The following is a 24,091-nucleotide window of genomic DNA, read 5'->3' as shown; positions in this document are numbered from 1 at the left end:
CCACTCAACTCCTGTGGGAATGACTCTACACATAGGAAAGGGGTGGTGGTGGTGGTGGGCCTATGATCCTAGCCTGACTAATAAAGCCACTGTACCTCCTCTTCCCTGCCCCTGGCCTCAGATGGCTCAGGGTGGCCCTGGCATTGAAGCCAGGCTGATTAGATCCAATAAATGGCAGCCTTAGGACATGTCCTAGGACTACAGAGAAAGAGATTATTTCCCTTGGAGCTGCTAAAGTGGTTGACATACACGGGGAACTGCCCAAGAGACTACCCGAGGTTAAAATCAACACAGAGAAATGCAGAGATAGGAGCTGAAAGGAAATTAGGTCCTGGAAACCTTAGGAGAGGCCCTGGATCCAGCCATGCCTGAAGCCATCACATGTACATTGTCACAGACTATGAGTCCATACATTTCCTTTTATACTGAAGCAGGCTGACCTGCATTAGTATTTGTTCACACAACTAAATGACTCTCAACTAACATGGAAGGGGAGAGACAACTGTAGTTCTTGATGATTCCCACAACTCATTACCAAGTCACTTAGGAAAGCACAAAATAAAATTTAAAAACAGTTACTAAACATAGAAACAGCAAATACAGAAAAATACATACTTTTAAAAAACTCAGAAATAGCCTGTTGGGTAGGCACTATCCCCAAACTGGTCTATGAGTCTCTAACAGTTCTAGTTTTCAAGATGCTTGGGAGGGCAGGAGGGAACCATAAGTCTCCAGACATTTTCCTTTATCACCAGACTTCCCATTTTAAAAATTCCTGGGATGGTCAGAAAGCCCCTGCAATAAAGCTCCTGTAAAATTTTAATAGCTGCCTCTTAAAATTTGCTTTTATGCTGCTCTAATTTTCCCCCTTTCCTTCTCTAGAGTGATGCATAGGGCTCTTGAAAGACTCATCAGCATTGACAGACTCATCTGTCTCTCTGAGCTGGGAATCTTCTTCCTGCCAAATGGAGGAAGCTGTGATGGTCATCGGTCTGGGATCCCTCATACATGGGAGGAGCCACAGCAGAGAGGCAGATGCCAAGAGGTTGTAGAAATGGCAACAAAGATGGGCTATAGGGGCAGGAGTTTACCCAGGACTCCAGATGCCCCAGCACACCCACTACAGCAATAACCCTGTCCCACCTGTCCCCTATGTTACACTCACAGGGCCAAGAGCAAAGCTTCCCTGGGATTTTATACCAAGAAACAGAAACTCAGATGAAAGAATCTGGGGGTGAGAGGGCATCCTGGCCTAACTCCTAGCCTGAGCAGCCCCTCCCCTTACCCACAGTGTTGGGTTCTGGGAGAAACACATGACCTAAGCAGGGCTAATCAGAGTTGGCCCTGGAAATTTTGCTGCAATTACTGGGGGAAAGGATGGGATGTAAGGCAGGGGTTGTTGGAGGGCTACTTTGCTCTAGGGGTGGGACACCTGAGAATGAAGTAAAAGCTGAGAGAGGCGAGCCCAGAAGTGGAGAAGGGTGGAATCTTGAGAATAATACCTGAATACTGACTCTGGTCAGACCAGCTCTGGGATTTTCTCAGGTCCTAGAGCCATTAAGTTGCCTTTGCAGTTCAAACCAGTTTGAATCTGGGAGAGCCTATCATATACAACAGAAATAACTGATTGATTGAACTGGAAGGGATCTCAGAAATCAATACAGTGCTCCTTCATGTTTGGGTGAACATGATCCTTCTAAGAAGCTGACAAAACTATATCATGTCTCTCCAGAAAAAAAACAAAAACCCACAAAATACTGCATGTCTCAAAGAAGTCGAAGACCTCTGAAGCTGTCCACAGAAACTGGGTGAAGGACCCTTGGATCTAGTCTGATCTGTCTACTTGATGGAAAGTGAGGTTCAGAATGCTTCAGTGAGTTGCCTAGAGCCCAGGGCCAGCTGAAGGCAGAGCCAGGCCTCACTAGAGCCCAGGAGGTGCTACCCTTACCCCCTCTGAGTATGGTCCTGAGGAGACTGCAGAGGGTCAGGGGAGGACCCCCATTTACCTACAACAGCTCCACTTTGTTCTGTTTTATAAAATGGGCCTTCAGGGAAGTGTCTGACCATGTTCCATCACTCCACAACCAACATAATGAAAACCAATCTCTTACATCGTGTTTCAAAGTACAGATGGCCCTAGAACACAGTCAAAATTCTGTGTATAACTTGTGCTTCTACTGTCAGCCCTTCACATCTGTGAATTCAACTTCACTGAGGATCAAAAACAGTTTTCCATTTTTGGTTGGGGATCCAAGTTTAGGAAACCGCGGTGGGGAATGCAAAAATACTGTGAGGTTTTGATAGTGCCATGGCTCCATGTGAGATACTTCTGCGAGGCTGGCCAGCCGGGGTGCTGCTCTCCTGACCCCAAGGCAGCCGGTGTGCCTGGGCCTTTCTGCTCCTGTGTTTCTGGACCTGACATTTCTAGTTTTCCCTTGTATTTCCATCCCAACTCACATGGAAAGGCTCATCCAGGCCCTGGATGAGTAACTCAGTTGGCTAGAGTGTCGTCCCAATACCCCAAGGTTGTGGGTTCGATCCTCGGTCAGGACACTTACAATAATCAACCAATGAATACATAAATTGATGCTTCTCTCTCCCTTCCTCTATCTCTGGAAGGAAGGAAGGAAGGGAGGGAGGGAGGGAGGGAGGGAGGGAGGGAGGGAGGGAGGAAGGAAGGAAGGAAGGAAGGAAGGAAGGAAGGAAGGAAGGAAGGAAGGAAGGAAGGAAGGAAGGAAGGAAGGAAGGGGCTCATCCACTCATACTTCTTCATTCCCTTTCACTTGGTCCTCTCCAAAGACCAAAAAACAAACAAACAAACAAAAACCCAAAACAAACAAAAACCCACAAACAAACCAACACACACACAACAAACAAAGAAAGAAACAAAAAACCCCACACAAACGTGTGGCTAATCTGATTGGTCAGAGATTATGACTCTTGCTGGCACCTGCTTTGCCAGTGGGCAGGTTATTAGCCCCAAAGGCTGGACCAGGACCACAAGCTCTCCTGGTGTCCAGAGATGGCAGCAGGCTCTCTTCTGCTTTCTGCCTTGGAGAACACACAGCTTGGGCAATGTTCACCCAACCTCTAAGATGGCCTGGCCGCATGCACCCTCCTGACCAAGTGCTGACAGGGGCAGCCAGGCTCTCCTCTGTGTAACAGGTTGTGTACGTGGCTGATCTAGGCTTTGAGGTTGCGGTGAAGGAGAACCAAGCCCACGGGACCTTCTGCCATAAGCTGCATTCTCCTTTCTAGACTTTATCAGAGCCTCACATTGAGATATCAGGGAATTACCCACTAATAAAGTGGTTCAATCCCTCTTCATTCAGGGAAGATTCCCATTATACAGCTGCCAATTTCTATGGAAGAAGAAACAGTAACCTCAGTGACACGCTTCACCGCCCCACTGACTAGGCTCTGGGATTCCCTGCCCAGATCCCAGAACGATGTGGCTTTGCAAATAAATTCTCATTCTGGCTTGAAGCATGAGATTTTCACTTTGATTTTACTACATGCCAAACACTGTTTTCAGTTCTTTAACTATCAACTCATTTCACTCTCAAATGAACTACTAGCATCCCCACTTTTAACCGACCAGAAGCACAGAGAGGTAACTTACCCAAGATCACACAGCAAGTAGGTGGCACAGCCAGGAAGGATTTAAACCTAGTGGGTCTGGATCCAGAACTGCCACCAATGCCACTTATAAACAGAATATGGGCTCAGCCTTGAAACCTATGTGATTCCACTTTCAGACATCAATTTTAATGGATCAGAGACACAAATACAAAGGGAAAAATATGAGTGAAGGTTTCTCACTCAGGGATTCTGAAAAAGCACCCTCGCAAAAAGGGTCAGACTCATACACACAGTCCTGTGTCCCTTCTCCAGTCTGCCTTTTTCCAGTGTGGAATGTGGACGTGATATCTAGATTTGAGAGTATCCCTCTTGTTCCCAGAACACTACGCTAACAGAACAGAAGGGCTGAACTCTGGAAGCCCCAGCCTCCTGGGAAAGGTGGGTGCAGCAGCCACCTTGCAGCCAGAGAGTCACAGCAGCACTGGTGCTGATTCTGCCACATCCTCTACATCCAGATGTTATAGGATTCAAACAACCTCCTAGGTGTTGAAGTGACATTGCCACTTGTGTATTCTGGTACAATGCTTGCAGTCCAGAGCATTTCTGACTGAACACCTGCTAAACTCACCCCGGAGAGTTTGCAGTCACTAACATGGATTTGAAGGTGTCCCAGAAGGACAGCTCAGAAATGAACTTTTGGCAATCTTTAGGAAAGAATGCTACCAAGCATGGCTGATCAGGGGCATCTAGAGGACCTGAATTGGGAACAGCCTTCTTTCTCTCTAAAGATTTCTAGTCAGGAGACTGATTTTAAAGGCCAAGCCTCCTCTTCCCCCCCAACCCCCAAACCAATAATAATAATAATAATAATAATAATAATAATAATAATAATAAAGGCCAAGCCCAGGGCACTGGCACAGTCGCATCATGGTCTGCTGGCCCCGGGCTCACTGCCTGGGAAATCCTGCATTGCCTGCAGATCTTTCCTCCGTGTCACCAGGCATTTGCTGGATGTGCCAACAATTAAACCTCTTCCTGCACTCCCATACAAACAACCTGTCAATGTGGTTTCGAATGCTGGGTGCTTTTCCACAAAGAACTCCCCAGATCCCAGCTAATCAGATGAAAGACAGAACAGTGGTCAATCTAACAAAATAGGTCAGGCTTTATATTTTAATCCTTTTATTCATAATATATTGAAAGGGAAGAATGAAAAAAAAAACAAAAACACCACACAAAACAACCACATTATTACCAGCAAGAACATCTATGGTTACTTAACCTCTCTGGGCCTCAGTTTTCTCACCTATAAAACAGGGATAATAATAGGGGTATTGTGAGGGTTAGGAAATCACACCATGACAAATGTTTAGAGCAGGACCTATCATGTGATAAATGTTCAATAAAGGTGAACTACCAATATTTTCATTGCTGAGGACTGAAGGTCCTTGAGATGTTTCAAAATCTATCCTCTGGTAAACCACGTGGAGAAAGGCACTACTGCTCTGATTCTGGCCAGTTAGGGAGACTTGAAGGTCCAGGCCAATGAGCAGAAACTGGCTGCCTGGCCCAGGATACTGCAGGCAGGAAATGGACCTACTGGGTGCTAACTGCCCACCAGCTAGCCATTCTTGTCTTTCTTCTAAGGATGCTCAGCTAAGACTATATCCCCCAATCTCCTTTAAGACTAGGGGTGACCAACAAGAGATAAATGGTTGTTATGGGACTTCAGGGAAATTCCTTACCAGAAACACTGGCTGGACTCCACTTTTGTGTCCTCCCGAACCCCCTCCAACACACACACACCCAGAGTCCCATCTGGACTACAGACTCACTGGCTTGACTCCAGTAGTCACATTGGACCATAAAGCCACCTTACATCTCGGACTAGGGATGGTGAAGCAGAAAGAGAGAAGAAGCCTGCTCTTCCTGATGACTGTGGGGCTGCCACAAACCAGGATTACAAATCTCTGGCATCTTACTCATGAGAGAAAACACCTTCCACTGAGTTTGCACCATTGTTAGTTCCGAGGTCCAGTTTGACAGCCAAATGCACTTTCAAATAATTTCAAATAACACTATAGTTTTACACAGCAGATGACCAAAAGGGACAGTGTTTTTTGTCAGAGAAATCCTTCTAGTAACCTGCCAACATTTAAAGTGTCCTCATGCTTTAGGACCCTTGCTTTCTCCTCAATACCACGTAGAAAGCTAGATACAGAATTTCCCACAGAATGGGGTTACAATAATTTTGCCTTAGATGGAGGTAAAATGAGAACTATGAGATATACTGAGTCATTTATTCAGCAATTATTAAATACTACTCTATGCTGGGGACTCTGCAAGGTAGGGGACTAAATCTGGTGAACAAAAGCAGATGTAGTCACTGCTCTTACGAAGCTTCCAGTCCAGAACAGGGGACAGAAAACAAATAGGCAAACAAATACAGTGTTAAGTACAAATGGTGAGAAGTAGCACATCGGAAATCAGAGTGAGTTTAGCCCAGAAGCAGAGAAAGGAGAAGGAACCCATGTGAATAGTGGGAGTGGGAATATTCCAGAATGTCCATCATCTGAAGAATGGATAAATAAAAACTATGGTACAATCCATACAATGAAATATCATGCAACCATAAAAAGAATAAAGCACTGATTCAGGTACAACATGTATGAGCACTGAGAACATTATGCTGAATGAAAGAAGCCAGTCATCCAAAACCACATATTATATGACTCCATGTAGAGACAGTGTCCAGAATAGGCAATTCCAGAGATAGAAAGTAGATCAGTGATTGCCAGGGGCTAGAAGGTGGTAGAAATGGGGGGAGAGAGACTGCTAATGGTTATAGGGTTTCTTTTTAAGCCAATGAAAATGCATTGGAGTTAGAGACCAGTGATGGTTGTACAATCTTGTAATTACACCAAAAACCCATGAACTGTACACTTTGAAAGGGTGAATTTTAAGTCATGTGAATTATATATAAACTAGAGGCCCAGGGCATGAAATTCATTCACTGGTAGGGTCCCTAGCAGCTGCTGTCCAGGTACTCCCTCCCTATCCCGGGTCGCCTGCGGCCGCTCCCTGGTCGAACTCCGGGACAACCCTGGCCGAGGGAACAATTTGCACACTACGCTTTTATTATATAGGATTAAAAGACACTCAAAGGGCAACCCAAATTGAATTACTGGATTGGTAATAAAGTTTCTAATGAAGGTTAAAAAGAAAAAAAAACTATCCCAGGAGATAGAGGAGAATGTACAAGCCTGGTGAAAGTCACAGGAGGCCCGTGTGACAGATGGCTGCAGCCAGGGAGGCATGCTGTGAGATGTGGCAGAAGAGAGCGTGGTGGCCTGGGACAGGGTGAGGGCTGTGGAATGGAAAGGAGGAGGCAGGTGAAGATCTGTTTCAGATCAAGGACAAATAGGCCTTGTTAATGGATTGGTCTTGGGGGAGTGAGGCAGAAAAGAGATTCAAGAAAGATCTTCACATAGTCTCATGAGTATTTCCAAAGTGGTTTTCTGCCAGATTCAAATTGTGCACAGCACAGTAAGAGCAGCTCACCAAATGCCTGTTAAATGAATTGAAAAAGTGAACAAAGTCACTGCCCTTTTTTTTTTTTTTGGTAGGGAACATTTTTGTATTTTCACTAAAGATGTAAATTCTCTCTCTTTCTCTTAGATACAGATATATACATATATCTACATATAGAAACATTATATCCTTACCTATATCTGTTTCTCTACCATCCACTGGTAGATACTGGTCTACCACATTCCATCAACTACACATCTATTCAAACCAGAAACCTAAGGGTTATTCTTTTTTTTTTTTTCGGGGGCGGGGGGAGGCGATATTTTTTTTTATATATATACACCCTAAGCAAGACAGAGCTACTGAATCAGTAACAACCAGGTCCTTCCTTCTCTGAGGGGGTCAAAGAAATAGATAAGCCAGTGAGAAGTAAGCTCTCACTTCTGATGAACAACCTGTAAAAAGAGAGGAAGAGATGCTACTCCAGAGACAGGAAGTATTATAATCTTTCTTTTTGGTGGGGGTGGAAGAAATGTGGGATAGTCCAGAGCGGGGAGAGTACTATGGATAACAGTGGCCTAGTGGCAGTGGGGAGAGGGGGTGTCAATATGACCCCTCTGCCTTTCCCTTCAAGAACATCTACTAGAATTGAAGCCCAGCAAGAGACAAGTTGTAACCCCAAAGGAGTCATGAGCTACAACCCACCCTGACAGCCACATTTATTCTGTGGGGAACACCAGAACCCTAGAAGACTATCCTTATCCTGCAACCAGGAGAGGGCCAGCATGGTCACAGACCATTGTCTTGCCCCTGCAAACAATGCCACAATCTATATATATAAAATCCTAATGTGCGAATAGACTGAACGGCAGAACAACCGGTCACCATGACGTGTGCTGACCACCAGGCGGCACTTGGGGAACATGGCGGGCATCGGCCGATGGCGGAGCAGGTGAGCAGGGACACCAGACCAAGGTGGGGTGCCCGTTGCTGTCATGGGGAAGCCTCTGGTGGTTACTAAAAATGCTTTGCTTCCCGCATGCTGCGGTCCCGCCGGGCACTTACACCCACTGCTGACGCCGGAGCTGCTGCTCGCACCCGCTGCTGGAGCCCAACGCCAGTCCCAATTGCTTGGTGCCATCAGCGGGTGTGAGCAGCAGCTGCCAGCCCAATCGCTCGAGGGCTTCTCCACCTCCTTGCTGGCACTGGCCCCAATCGCTCGGCGCCATCAGCATCGGCGCCATGGGAGCAGTGGCAGCGGTGGGGGCGGGAGCGGGGCTGCTGGCACACAGGGTACTAGGGGCCGTGGCGGGAGGGGCTGGGCAGGGGCACAGAGGATGGGCCGAGACCTGCCCCTGTGCCCACCACAGCCTCACGGCCCACAGTTCCTTTCAAGGTGCACGAATTCGTGCCCTGGGCCCCTAGTAAATAAATATTAGGGCCATTTTTTCTGTAGGGTAGATTCTCAGTCATTTTACAAGTTGGGCGTGAGAAATGTTCCATTGGATGTCTGTGTGTGCTGCGTTTGGGGTGGATGCAAGGTAAGTTGTTGCCTGTGCTGCCTGCTCCATGAAGCTTCATCTGGAACATACCTTCACTTCAGTGTTTCTGTAATTCCTGTGTTACTCACAAGGGACTGACTTGGTGGCACTGAATGTTTCACACAGCTGACTGAACTCTGATTATTCCATCCTACCAGATGAGGGAAGGAGGTCAAACGGCTTGTGGTTTCACTCAGAAGTTACTTCTCACAACAGCACCTGGTACCATGCTAGCCTCTCCTAGTCTGACAGAGGTCCATGGATATCCATCACTTGATCACAACACAGACATAAAGACTTTTGCCACTGTGTTTTACACAAATAGGATATCACATTTACTTCTCTGAATCCTGCTTTTTCTTAGATATATTGCACAGAAATGCTTCCAAATCAGCTAGCAGTGCTCTTACTCACTCTTTTTAGCAGCTGATATTTCATAGAATAGATGTGCCATACTTTACCATTCCCAGAAAAGTGGGCACTCATTTTATTTTCAGGATTTGGTTTTTGTCTTGCCCCTGCAAACAATGCCGCAATAAATAAATATTGGGGCCATTATTTTTTATTTTTTTATTTTTTGGGGTAGATTCTAGAAGTGCCACTGCTGTAGCAAAAACTACTTAGGGAATATTACAAAGTTATAGTACAGAATGGTGTCCAAGATCAAAGTACAGAATTGCATGTATGTGTTTTTTTCAGTGTTAAGTATCTCTGGAAGAACACATCTGAAATGGGGAGTTCACACAGCCGGGGAACAATGGGTAGGGAGACTTACTTTTCACTGTATATCTTTTTTTTGTGCCATTTGAACATTTTATCATGTGCATGCACTGCTCATTCAAAACTGAATAAATACAACATTTTTTCAGGCCATCTCCTAAAAAGTTTGCAATGATTCACATGTCCTCCAGCAATTTAGGAGAGTACTTAGTTGAGAGTACTTGGTTATGCCCTATATTTTTCTCCATTAAGGCCATCCCTCCCCCACCCCTTTCTCTCTCTCTCTCTCTCTCTCTCTCTCTCTCTCTCTCTCTCTCTTTGGACCTATTACGAGCTGAAACATGACAAGTTTTATCTGCTCATGATCCATTATCCATGATCCATGATTCTTCTTATTCTATAGCCCGTGGGCAGGCAGAAGGCAACTCCCAGATTTGCTAATTTAGACAAGTCATCTTGGCCAGCACCTCTCAGCAGCACAAGAGAGAAATCCAAGCCAGGGTGGGAGTCAGGTCTTCTCCAGAGACCTGAAGGCCCAGATGGTGGAAAGAGACAGGAGCAGGGCCTCTCTCTCCCCACATGCTTGCAGCACAGCCTGTTTTAAACTTATGTTGGCTGACCTGCCATCAGTAACGAAGTCCCCCAAATGCACAAAGCCTCTCAGAAAGGCCCTGACTTCTCAGGAACAACCTTAGAGACAAGAAACAGGAGGGACCAGGGGACAAAGAACACAGAAGAATCAGGCTCATACAAACATGAAGTCTTCTTATTTACTTCCTCTATGCCAGTCATCCTCTATGCCTGGCCCAGAACCAAAGGCCTCTCTTCGGCCACTGCTTTTAAACCCTATTGTGATTCCCACAAAGGGAAAACAAAGCTGACACTGAACGCAGACAGCAATGGCCCTGAGTGGAGCAGCAACTCCAACATAATGCACCTACCACTACCAAGCTGGCTGTAGCTCTGGGCTAACTACAGAGAGGAGGGGTCTAAACATGGTCAGATGAGAAATCAGCTGGTGAAAGGTAGGAGATGGGAGAGTATGAGCCATCTCAAAACTGGCAGCAAGTCCATACTCCAACATGAGCTCAGTGCAGGGGAGGCCACAGCCTTAGCTCAATTGGTTCCTTGGAATGTCCTTGCCCTGATCCTTCAAGACTCAGCTCAGCAAAGATATGTGCCTGTGGGTACTTCCTGGAGCAGCCTCTGTGAGTAAGGCAAAAGGGAGACAACCTGAGTGTCCACCAGCAGGAAGGGCTGAAAAATTGTGATACAGACACACACAGAATCCTTTATGTCTCTCCTTTCCTATTCTCCAAGTCTATTAGCCAGTTCTGCTGCTACTATCTCTAAAACATATCCTGATTCCATTTCTTTCTCCCTCCTTCCTAGGCAAAGCTACCACCATCATCTTTCACCTGGACAACTCAATCAGATCCTCCACTGATCTCCCCGAGTCCACTTTCCCCTTCCTAGATTATGTTCTTCACACACAGTCAGACGGATCAAATTAAACAGGGATCACATCAGATTACTGTTTAAATTCTCTCAATACAACTCAAACCTCATCTTTTTCCACTTTACCCATTGCCCAAATGCTCCCACTCCACTGTCCTCCTTTCCCCTCTAAGTTTATTCCTACCCCAGGGCCTTTGAATACTTTTCCTAGCTATTCTCAAGGCTGGCTTCTTCCTGCCAGTCAGGTTTCCCTGTGACTGTACACAGCAGTGAGTAGGCATGAAACACAATGACATGGACATCTCACATAATGTGTTCTGTCCACATAATGTTGAACAGAAAGGCCATACACAACGGAACATTTACATAAAGTATGACTGCATTTACATAAGGTTCAAAGTCAGGTATGAGAGACTGAGAGAGTGGTTTTGCTGGGAAAAGAGGAGTAACTGGGAGGGAGTAGGAAAGGAACTTCTGGGGACTGCAAATAATGTTTTCAGAGCTGATTACATGAGTGTGTTCAGCTGGTGCAAGCTCATCTAGCTATACGCTTAATATGTGATGTACCCTTGGACCGTTTCTGGATGTATATGATAATGTTTCATATAATGTTTACAGAATGGAAACATTTTGGCTGCCCATAATCCTTCCTATGATTGGAAATTTACCATCTATGAGCCTTGGTGGGAGGCCATACTCCACCACTTTGTAATAGTAAAATATTACAAAGGCCATGAACTGGCTCTCACAATTCCTTACAGCTAAGCTTTTGATGCAGGACCTGAGTTCTACTCAGCAAATGCACCCTCTCCCTCCATGGCTTAAATCAGCTTAGAGAATCAGGACTTATGTACCTTGGTGTTTTGAAGCCCAGAGCTGGAGCCTGGCACATGGAAAGGGGTCACTGAGTCTTGATGAGTGGACCCCCACCAGATACACATTTCCTCCTCCAGCAAAATAATAACAGTATTGGGCCATTCTACACTTGGGAGCACATCCATTCTTTCAATAAATGTCTACTGAGTGCCAGGAATTGTTCCAGGCACTAGGGATCCAGGTGAACAAAACACTGGAGCTGATACTAGTGGGGAAGACGAACAATAAACAAAATAAGGAAAACATATAATTAGGTAGTGCCACAGAGAAAAATAGAGAAGGGAGATGAGGATCTCCCTGCAAAGGCAATATATGAACAAAGGCTTGTAGGATGTGAGGGAACCATGTGGTATGAGAGAAAAGCTTGCCGAGCAGCAGGAAGAGCCAGTGCAAGGGCCCTGAGACAGGCACATACCGAGTGTCTGTGGAGCACTGAGGAGGCCCATGTGCCTGGAGCAGAGTCATTGAAGAGAAGTCAAAGGTAATGGGAATAGATTGTGTGGGGCCTAGTTGGCCACAGTAAGGACTTTGGCTTTCACGCAGGGTAAGATGGAGCCATGAGAAGGTTCTCAGCAGAGGGATGGATCTGCTTGGGTGATTAACAGTATTCTTCTGGCCCTGTCCAACCCTCTTCCCTACCCAAGATGGAAACCAATCTTGACAAGAAACAGACATTTGGTAACTTGTGTGGCAAATGTCTATGAGAAATAAATAAGCAGAAGGCTCTCCACCCACTTCCTCCAACCCATCAAGGCCTCATGATGGCCAGCAGGACTTTGCAAAGATGATTAGCAATCCACATCACATTACAGACACCAGACCCTCCTCCACTGGCCACTGGGAGAATCCCCAAAGCTGATGGGAAACAGACTATGGCCACATGCCAGGAAAGCGCCATTTTGGTGGTTCGCTAGAGCCAAAATCAAATTCCAACTCTGCCTCTCAGCAGCTGTGTGAACTATGATTCATTACTAGACCTTCCTGGGTCCCAAGCTTCCTTATCAGTAAAGTGGGAGGGGGCGGGGGATAGTAATTTCCACCCTTGATAAGCCTGTTGGGGGAGTTAAATTAGGTAACAAGGATCAAGTGGCTGGCAAGGTGCTGGGAACAGAGAGCCCTAAAAGATGTTAGCAAAGGTGTTTTTATAACTGAGATACCAAAGAAATAACAGTGACATTATCAACTTCTCAAGCCTGAGGCTGTCCCTTGGGCAAACTGGACTCTGATATTAAGCATGGGGCTGAAGTGAAGGGTCCTCCAGAGGAGAAAGGCCTTCAGAATGTAAGTTTCTTTCTCCCTCTACCTCTTCATGTAATAACTGCCCAGGACAGCTTCATCCATGCCAGAGAAAGGAGATGGCCCACAGACGTCTGGAGGAATTAGCATCAAATGTACATGGTATGGACACATGTCTCAGCCCAGTGGTCGGCAAACACATTAGTCAACAGAGCCAAATATCAATGGTACAACGATTGACATTTCTTTTGAGAGCCGAAAACCGACTTCTGCGCATGGGCCACGAAGTTTCAATCTCACTGTACGTGCACGCCCGCACGTGGGATTTTGTGGAAGAGCCACACTCAAGCAGCCAAAGAGCCACATGTGGCTCGCGAGCAGCCGTTTGCCGACCACTGTCTCAGCCCATCACAGGCACAAGCCCCCAGAGAAGAGACCCCAGCCTGTATCCATCTCTCTCAAGGAAATGTGAGAAAAGGGAGAGTTTTAACAGCATAAAAGGCAGTCTGGGGAAATTTCTTGTCTCTTCCCCCTTCAGAATAGCAGTGGGTCCTTCAGTTTGCTCCAAGCAAGGAAGGCAAGGTCTCTGGGGGAGTCGGGTCCACAACTGGAACATGGGGATTATATTCATTATTAAGGCTTGTTCACACTCATTCAACCCATACTTATTAAGCAACAACTAAGGCTCTCATGCTGATATAGGAAGAAATGAAACAAATCCTCACCCTCACTGCTCACATGCTAAAGAGGAAGCCACCAAAAGCAAACCCTCTTAATAAACCCTCTTAAGCAAACCCTTGATAATGAATCCAAAGGAAGACATCTTCCCTTCCTTGTGTTGTTTTGGGCTGGGGCTGGGAGAACACAGAGCTATTCTCTTTGACAGCCTGGACTACAAGGACTGTGGATGGCCAGGTTTCCCACCAAGTTAAGGGAAAGGCAGAAAGAGAGACTATGAATAGGAGAAAATGAATATAGCAGATGTAACCAGGTGTACCGGTTAATAATGCAGATTTTTTTCAATAGATGGAGTTACACATATGTTGATATATATGCAATTTGATATGTATGCTAGCTTCAAAACTTCATATGTCAAATTTTCTGAAGGTGATAACATCACAGATATTTTTACGCTTAAAAATGTCGAATTTTGTGCCAAAAAAGGAGCATTTGCGGGAAGTTTTAATTTATTACTTTATTTTGAAGAAAAGTGCTGCTGAAAGTTATCGTATACTTTGGGAAGCTTATGGTGAACATGCTCCATCTCAAGATACTTGTGAACGCTGGTTTAAATGCTTTAAAAGTGATGATTTCAATGTGAAAGACAAAGAACGTCCAGGTCAACCAAACAAGTTTGAAGACCAACAATTACAAGCATTATTGGATGACGACTCGTGTCAAACTCAAAAACAACTTGCAGAAAGATTAAACGTTGCTCAGCAAACAATTTCCGATGGTTTACAAGCAATGGGAAAGATTTTAAAGGAAGGAAAATGGGTGCCACATCAACTGAATGAAAGACAAATAGAAAACCGAAAAGTCAGCTGTAAAATGATGCTTCAATGGCACGAAAGAAAGTCTTTTTTGCACTGAATTGTGACTGGCGATAAAAGTGGATTTATTTTGAGAATCCCAAACGCACAAAATCATGGGTTGATCCAGGTCAACCATCAACATCGACTGCAAAGCCAAATCGGAAAGAAGACAGTGCTCTGAGTTTGGTGGGATTTGGAAGTTGCGGTGTATTATGAGCTTCTAAAACCAGGTGAAACCACTAATACTGATCGCTACCAACAGCAAATAATCAATTTGAACCATGCTTTGATTGTGAAACGACCAGAATCACACACTTCAAAACCAGTTAAAGACACGTTAAAAGATCTTTCCTGGGACGTATTAACCCACTCGCTGTATTCACCAGACCTTGCTCCTTCAGATTACCACTTGTTCCGATCGATGGCACACACACTTTCTGAGAAGCACTTCAAAACATACGAAGAAGTGGAAAATTGGGTCTCTGAATGGTTTGCCTCAAAACAAGAAAAGTTCTATTGCGACGGTATCCACAAATTTCCTGAAAGATGGGGGAAATGTGTAGCCAGCGATGGACATTACTTTGAATAAAGCACTTCTGATGTTTCTCTTGAAATTATCGTGTTTTCTTTGATTACAAAGTCCGCATTATTAACTGGTACATCTGGTACAACATTAGAGAATGTATGTGCTATAAATAATAATAATAATAATAATAATAATAATAAAGCAGGGAGCAGAAAGAAAGGGCCATTTTATTTTATTATCATTATTTTTAAATATGGAACGCTTCACGAATTTGCATGTCATCCTTGCGCAGCGCCATGCTAATCTGTATTGTTCCAATTTTAGTATATGTGCTGCCAAAGCGAGCACAGAAAGGGCCATTTTAGACAGGGTGCTTAGGAAGATCGCTTTGAGGTGGTGTCTCTGCCATGCAAGCAGAGACTTGAATAACGTAGCAAAATTATATATAAACACATACATATATAATTGTGGATATGTCTTTATATACAACATATACACACACGTATAGCCAAGAACACAGTACTGCTATGGAAATCTAAAGTGCTCTAGTCTGATAGGTAAGAATGCTCCTGGGCTGCCAGGGATTGGAGTCTTCCCCGATTCCAATATGCCCTCCGTGGCTGAGAAGTACTAACAAAGGGCGTTCCTTTTTTATACTTGGCAGTGTACCACGGACCTAGAGGGCACTCTTTATCAGGACCTTATTCCCCCTTCATCGCTGCACAGTGTTCCACTGGACAGACAACCTGACTGATTGAGCCAGTTCCCTATTACTGAACACCTAGGATAGTTCCCATTTTTTGCTCTGACCAACAGTGCCCCAATGAGTCACTTGGACACAGATTATTCTCACACTTGGGAACATCTGTAGGCAAAAGCTCCCAGAAGTGGAACTGCTGGGGCAAAGGATAATTGTGTCCAAGGGTCCCCTTGATAGATATTTTCAAAGTCCCATCCAAAGTGACACTAAAACTTCATTTCATTCCTGAGCTTCTAGCTCAGAGGTCCCAGGAAGAGGATACAGTAGGCAGCTAGGAAGGAACAGAGAGAACAATGACCCCCCCGCCTGCCTACAGTTGATTGGCCCAGGGAGAATACCCGACCTCTGCTGGACCATCTTGAGAACCCCTTCCCTGGCCCTTGATAATGAATCCAAAGGAAGACATCTTCCCTTCCTTGTGTTGTTTTGGGCTGGGGCTGGGAGAACACAGAGCTATTCTCTTTGACAGCCTGGACTACAAGGACTGTGGATGGCCAGGTTTCCCACCAAGTTAAGGGAAAGGCAGAAAGAGAGACTATGAATAGGAGAAAATGAATATAGCAGATGTAGGGGAAAAGCAGTAAGGAAGAGAATCCTGATAGTGGCATTTGTGTTGTGATTCCAATCCATAGGTTGGCTGCTTCCCAGCACCCATTCTGCTTTTGTAGCCCCTTAGTGGTCCCACACCCTTGCCAGTGATTGGTTCAGGGGAAGTCACATTACCTGCGCTAGTCCAATCCAAGGGGAGCTCTGGAGCTTTGCACTATGGTTGGGGGACAGATATCCTCTCTCTCAGGCCAGAGCTGAGGAGAAATAAACCTGGATCAGTGCTGGCAGCCAGTCCTCCAGGGAAGCCAGGTTTGAGGATGACATGGGCATCAGAGGGAAGAATGGAGGGACAGAAAGAAAGTGGGTCATTGATGATGACCCTGAGCTCCTGGATCAACTAGCCCAGAACCTTACCCCACCTCTGAGCTTTCTAGTCATGTGAGCCAATCCTGTCCCCTGGGGTTTATGCCTGTTTGAGTCAGTGTTTCTTTTCCGTGCAACTAAGTAACTGACTGGTACACAGTCCTTCCTGAGGCCTTGTTTTGTTTCTCTGGGCCGCCCAGCACCCTCTAGTTAAATCCTCCTTTGCCTATGGTGCTTGGAGAGCAGTACAGCAATTTGGCCAAGGACTTAACTTGCCCAGCCAGTTTCCCCAGCTATGAAATGGGAATAACAAACACTTCCTTGGGTTTTAAAAGGATTAAACACATTAGCAATGATTATTCTAAAGTACTGAAGGATAGCTGAAAGGCTTCAATCTCAAAAAGCAATTAGCTGCACCCCACCCCCATTTTGTTGCTGTTCCTTTGTTCAGGTCAGCAAGTCCATTCTTCACAGTCAGTCCCAAAGAACAGCCAGCACAGTTTCAGTCAAGAAGGTGGCAAATCTCATCTCAACAGGTGATCTGAGTAAAAGAGATTCCTTCCACTCAACTTATCTGGTAGCTGGGTGGTAGAGGAAGCCCTCGTGAGCGCATTTCTCCATCAAATGCAAGCTGGGGTCTAAAGTTTCAAAACACAGGCTTGGACACAGTCCCAGGAGAGGACAAAGGAAAGAGAGCCCGGATGGAAGAGAAACTGCGACACAGCAGGTTCCACAACTAACTGTTGGGAGGAGGATGCCAGGCTGGCTTGCAGCCACATCTGCTCTCCGCACAGCTCTGAGGCAGCAGGAAGAAGGGGCCCCGCCACGTCTGTATTTACAGCTGGGAACTGGCACGGGCATAGGCAACTCAGTTGGAAATAAACTCTGCGAGGAAGCGAGAACTGAAAGACGCTTCCATAGCAACGCCGATCTGGAGATCCCTGCCCACAGCTGGAAACATTCAGAAGCAAAGTTTATCTAGAGATGTACACCAAATTCACTTTTTCCATTTGCACCGGAATGTGTTACTTAAACTTCACTTCTTTGGGGAGCCTCTGGGTAGGCCTTGTTCTGTGGTTCAAAAAACATCCTTCTTCTGAACATTCAGAACACAGGCCCTATCCGTGTAACTATGTTTTCCTGCCGTCTGTGGGCTTCACGGGCAGGGTCTGTGTCTGCTTTGCTAATTGGTACCTGGCCCAGAACAGGCCTTCAATCAGTGTTTATTGAATAAATCAATCAACTGTTCTGTTCCCAATTTTATTGTTATTCATTACTTTAGCTAACATGTAAGCACCCATAGGTATGGGCAGTGAGCTGAGCTGTGCGCTTACTACTGTCATGCCAATAAAAACTGGGGATCCTCCTCAAGGTCAGAGCCACAGAGGAAATGGAGTTCTTTCATTTCTAGAGAAGGACGGGAGAGAGTATGAATACCTAGAGCAAGACTGGGCATGTGGAGCAATGGGTGTTGAGGTACCTGCTTTGATTTTTAAGAACTTTCTGAGTAGAAATTTTAGAGGGCTGAAGTACACCGCTGCAAGAAAGGCTGGAAACAGGCTGCTTGAGGTTCACAAACATTAAACAGACGGCTGCACTCTGAGAAGTTTCCACCAAACTGCCCTGGAAGCCACAGCTCACATTATTTCTTACCTTTTCAAAATTATTCCTGTTTATGAAAGAGGTATATGCTTATATATACATGTAAAAACTTATAAAATAAAGGTATAAAGAACAATACAAAGTTACCCATATCTCCCCACCAAAGGATAACCACTATAAAAAAAGTTGGTTCACCCTGGTCAGTGTTGCTCAATGGTTATAGTCGGCCTGCGCACCAAAGTCTCTTGGATTCAATTCCCAGTCAAGGGCACATCCTGGGTTGCAGGTTTGATCCCGGGCACCAGTGTGGGAGGCAACCAATTGATCTGTGTGTCTCACATTGATGTTTCTCTCTCTCCCCCAGGTTCTACTCTCTCTAAAAAAAAAAAAAAAAAAAAAAATCAATGGAAAAATATCCTCTGGTAAGGATTAACAACAACAAAAAAAGAGGGTGGTTCATTTCCTTCCAGTCTTTTTTTTTTTTCTAGTATGAGCAGTATATGAATAGAGAAAAGGAGAAAATCTCTTCTTTAAAATCTTTCATTTGTGCTTTTGTAAGGGATTTTAAACATCAAGTGAAAATTAATATTTTTAAATAATAAAATTAAGCCTATTTCCCCAAACTACAGACTCTAGGGAGAAGAAGGCTTCTCTCTTCCTCTCTTCCGATCTTTGTTCTCACAGAACTGCTATTATTAAACAGTGGTTTTCAACCCTAACTGTGCCTGAGCATCACAGCGGGATATAATAATTGCATGGCTAGTATTAATTGAGCAACTACTACAGAAGAAGTGGTTTTAAACATTTTATAAACAGTACTTAATTTTATACTTTCAATCCTATCATCATTTTACAGATAAAGGAAACAGAGGCAGGGATATTAAGTGACTTTCATAAGGTCACAGGGCCACTAAGAGGTGGCGCTGGGATTTGAACCCAGGCCATCTGGCCCCAAATGTCCTGTTTTCCCTGGTCCACACAGTTCGAGACCCTAGCAACAGTGACACCAACTTTGAGCTTCAGGGCAAAGTTCCCAATGTCCCTATTGCCAAGTTTGTCATGATTATTCATACTTCTCTCCAGACTCATTTTTATTTCCTAAAGGAAATGAGAAATTGCTGGAATTCAGAAGTGAGACAATCGGAAGCTATAGCTGAACACATACTCATGTGAGTCCCCTGCTGGACTTCACAAGAAACATTCTTAATGAATGACTTTTCAGGAGGGGCTAGGGGTCAGTTCCTGGGTAGATCATCCTTCACTCACTGAGACCCCACCCAGCTCCAGATGGGATGTGAAGGCTCCTCCTTAACTTTACCATGTAGGAGGATGGAGAACAAACTGGAAAACTCACAGCCCACTACCTATTTACATGAATCTGCAGAAAGGGTAATGGTTGCAGGCTGTTTGACAGGGACTTCTCTTGTGTGTTTACTTGATTCGTGAGGTTGGAGTCAGTATTCGGTCAGTATGGGGGATCAGCCAGTTATGTTTTTGCCATCATTGCACATGACTCTCTCATGGCAAAACCAGACTAGCCACTAAGGGGACGGGGGTGGGGGGTGGGGGTGGGGGGAAGAGTTCCCAAGAAATTGATCACTAGAGAGTTTGTCTCCCCTACAGGCGGGAAGGGAAAAACCTCCATTTCAGGAAAATGTCACTCAGTACTCAGTTCAGGGAAGGAAAAGAAACATTGCTGCTTTGGGTCTGAGAGCTACTATCCTTCCAGCTACCTTGGAGAGGAGGACTGGAAAAACCAAGGGCTGCAAGGCTGCCATTTATCCAACTCCACCTGTGTACAGCAGGGGCTCAGTAACGTTTCGCTGCTATTCAATTATTACGCTGTGTGTGTGTGTGTGTGTGTGTGTGTGTGTGTGTGTGTGTGTGTGTGTGTGTTGGGGTGGTGAATGGGGCTGTTATTGCTATTGTTAACATTCTAAAAAAGTAGAGAGAAAGGTACAGTAAACTCCAATGTACTTAAACCTAGATTTGGTAATCATCAAGATTCTGCTGCATAAGCTTCATCTATTCTTAATTTGTTTCTTTCCCCCATTTTTCCTTCTCACTGAATTAAAGTAAATCCCAGATATGACGTTATTTCACCATTTCATGTTTCAAATGAAAAATATGGACACTGTCTGATGTACCGATAATATTAGGCTGGTTTCATACTGATCAAAATAACAATGAGGGATCCCGGGACCGGGTGAGGCCATGCGCCCCTGTATCCGGGTGAGGCTGGGTCCCAGGTCCGGGTGAGGCCATGCGCCCCTGGGTCCGGGTGAGGCCACGCGCCCATGAGTCCGGGTGAAGCCGTGCCCCTGGGTCCGGGCGAGACCAAACCAGAGGGAGTCGGACCTGCATTACCACCATTTGTCCACCATCCAGAGTTGAAAAGTCAGTGCCGACATGTGCACATAAGGAACTGGTGGACATTGAAATTGGGTCTCAAAAGAACTGTTGGTCCAGAAAGAAACTTACTACAGACTGATTCATTTGCCTGTCAGCATAACTATTATTGCTCGTCTCACATTTGGTTCTTTTAAGTATATTTCTAGTAACACATGATCTCACTCATCTAGGGGAAATGATGAACAACATAGACTGATGAACAAGAACAGACCCAGAAACAAGGAGGCATCGATCGGACTGTCGGGCCTCAGAGGGAGGGTAGGGGAAGGTGGGGGTAGGGGGGAGAGATCAACCAAAGGACTTGTGTGCATGCATACAAGCCTAACCAATGGTTAAGGACAACAGGGGGGTGGGGGCATCTGTGGGGAGGGGTGGGGGATGAGAATGGGGGGATGAGGACAGATATGTGACACCTTGATCAATAAAGAAATTTTTAAAAAAATAACAATGAGGCTCAGCCAGTTTGGCTCAGTGGTTAGAGTGTCAGCCCACAGACTGAAGGGTCCTGCGTTTGATTGATACGGGGTAGGTGCCTCAGTTACAGGCTCCATCCCTAGCCGAGCGGGAGGCAATCAACCAGTGCTTCTTTCTCTCTGCCCTTCTACTCCCTCTAAAAATCAATGGGGAAAATATATCCTCAGGTGAGGAATAACAACAATAACAACAAAATAACAATGAATATTTTCCTAAAAGGGAAGACCCAGTTTTGACAAAGGAGTAGGGAAATGGGTCATCTCAGCTGATGAAGTAATGCTTTTCTGGAGGGCTTCCTGGCAGTACAAATCCAAAAAGAATTAACAACCTCCGCCTGTCTTCTGACTTAAGTTTTCCATCACGCGACCATCAAAAAAATATTTATGGATGTCTATCACGTGCCTGAAAGTATCCTAAGCATTTTCCTCCCTGGTACAGACATGGAAATCAAGGCACAGAGAGGTAGAGTCATTTGTCCAAGGTTACACAGGTCTTAAGTGCCAGAGCCAATATTTGAACTGAAGCCATCTCAGGTCCGAGAAAGGTGGCGTCTGGGCCTTCCTCACTTGGGAGGCCACTTGCTTCAGGTTCCACACAGCACTCTCTATGCATACTTATTAATATTATGTTAATGCTTATTACGTGGAACCTAGTGAATGATTATTATGTGGAATCTTCATAACTCCTGTTCACCTTTCAAAGGCCAGTGCATATGCTCTACACACTCCTGTCTTCTTGACAGTTCACTCTCCCTGACTGCCTGAGCAGAATTTCCCTTTCCTCTGTGTTCCCACAGCTTTTGGTGCTCAACCCTCATTATGGCTTTTTAGGTGTCCCCTCCTGGGAAGGCAATACTATACAAGGGTTAAGACCAGAGGCTCTGGAGGAGGAAAGATGGGGATTCAAACCACAAACCACCACAAATTATGAGATCCTGGCAAGCCATTTCCTCATCTCTCTGATCCTTGATTTTTCTCATCTCTGGAGATGAGAAAATAATATCCACCTGCAGCAGACACTTGGTTGTGAACCATATGGCCATTCCCAACTCTTGTCTCTCTTGCTGCCTCCCACTGCACAGACATTCCACATTCTCAGCCTCCCTTGCAGCTAGGGACAGTGTGAGAAATGCTCACCTGTCCAAATTCAAGTAACAGACTTGGAGACAGAAGTATGGCAAAAGTGAGACTTTTAGCACGGCGTGTCTGGTGAACAGGCGCACACGAAGTAGTGATCACAGGCTATTTATCCCTGGGTGCGAGAGTCCCTCCTCCAATTCTTCATTGGCTGAGTACTATGGGGTTAACAGTATCCACCTCGATGCTGGCTCATGTACACAGTTCTTTGTTCTTATATCCTATCCTATCCTCCCTACATTCTGTTTGCCCTGGGGAAATTCAGTAATCGTTTCCATTAATAGTTGACTATGCTGAAGATGTATCACTGAGGCCTATTTCCTTCGTGGCCAATAAGAGATAAAAAGGAGTCTGCTGGGGGTAGAGCTGTTTATAGGAACATATTCCCTTCTGAAAGAAAAGGCACAGGAAGAGAAAGCCTTTTTTCCTGCTCCTTCTACCTGCTTGGGATGCTGTATAGGGATGTGATCATGAGTATAATAAGGTGGGGTCAGCCATTCCCATGACCATGCAACAACCAACACCAGGATGAAATGCCTGCACACTAAAGGTTAGGAAAATAGAAAGAGAGTGCCCAGTTCTCAAGGTCATCCCTGAGCCTCTGCATCAACCTGGAGCCTTGCAGTGAGAGAATGAACTGTCTCCACTACTCAGCCAATTCACCAGGCATCTGGTTACTTGCAGCCAGATGTGTTCCAACTGACAGACTGCCTCATGGAGTGAGGGTTCAATGCAATTATGCATGTAAAGTGTTTAGCACATTATTGGCACTCACTCAATTTGGTTAAAGATTATTACCATTGAAACGGGATTTTTGGATTGGAACATGCCCCTGGGAAGGATTGTTCTTGGGCTCTTGCCTGGTGGAATCGAAGAATGAATCCACGGACGGAAAGTGGTATAGCAAAGGTGGAAATTTATTTAAGAACAAGATTCCACGTGGGGAAGGGGAAAGTAACTCACGGCACAGACTCCCACGTGGGGAGGGGGAAGAGTTCCACTGGAGTTCCTTTTCCCTGTGGCTTATAAAGTCTGCAGATCCTGGTGCCTTGATATCCCCTCTGATTGGTCACGATCCCCTTAGACTGGTTACTACTGAGGAGGCAACTAGTCTTGCAAGGCTGTCCGGCCATAAAGACTGTGAACAATGCACTGCCCTGGGGTGGGGGGAGGGAAGGGTCGTTATCGCTGGCCCCAGGACAGATCATCCGATATGGCCTGGGGACCCCCAACACCTGGGGGCCTTCCTGTAAGCCCACAAAAGGGGGCAGAACCAGATCTGCAAGACAAAGACCCCAGAAGGTTATAAAAAGTGAAGCCCTCTGCGTGTTGGAAATTATTCCCAGAGTCCACCAGTATTAATAAACGGGGTCCCTCCCTTTCTCTAGGAAGCGTGCTTGGTATTTCTTTGGTCTTCTGCAACACTATGTAACTCCTGGGCTCAAAGGTCGAACCTCACAAGGGACACATGAGGTTTTCCTCCCCTCCTTCCTTATTGTTTTCCTATCCCCTTTGGGCTTTCTTCTTCTCCCTTTATTTTATAAATATAGACCTTCTGCTGTTTTCAGCTTTCCTATTCTATGAAAATACACCTTCTTCTGCTCTGTAGCCCTGTGCTTCTTCCATGGTCCCCTTGATTTCTAAAATTTCCTAAATCTGCTAGTTTCACCCCTAAAAATTCCTGTTTCACCATTATCACAATTAGCTGCTCAAAGCCCTACCACAGCTTTTACATCCCACTGCAGAGAGGGCCAGCAGCAAATACCTGTTACATTTCATCACCTGCATGT

General features: G+C 45.4%; 1 protein-coding gene and 1 pseudogene across 1 annotated transcript in view; both read right to left on the bottom strand.

Moving 5' to 3' along the window:
• Positions 1-24,091, bottom strand: part of SIPA1L3 (signal induced proliferation associated 1 like 3) — a 249,937-nt gene that overhangs the window by 148,552 nt on the left and 77,294 nt on the right. The window lies entirely within an intron of this gene.
• LOC114230975 (U6 spliceosomal RNA) lies at positions 15,253-15,353 on the bottom strand (annotated as a pseudogene).

The sequence above is a fragment of the Eptesicus fuscus genome, chromosome 21 (genome assembly GCF_027574615.1).
Source record: "Eptesicus fuscus isolate TK198812 chromosome 21, DD_ASM_mEF_20220401, whole genome shotgun sequence".
Classification (NCBI taxonomy): Eukaryota; Metazoa; Chordata; class Mammalia; order Chiroptera; family Vespertilionidae; genus Eptesicus; species Eptesicus fuscus.
This window is presented reverse-complemented; position numbering and strand designations above follow the sequence as displayed.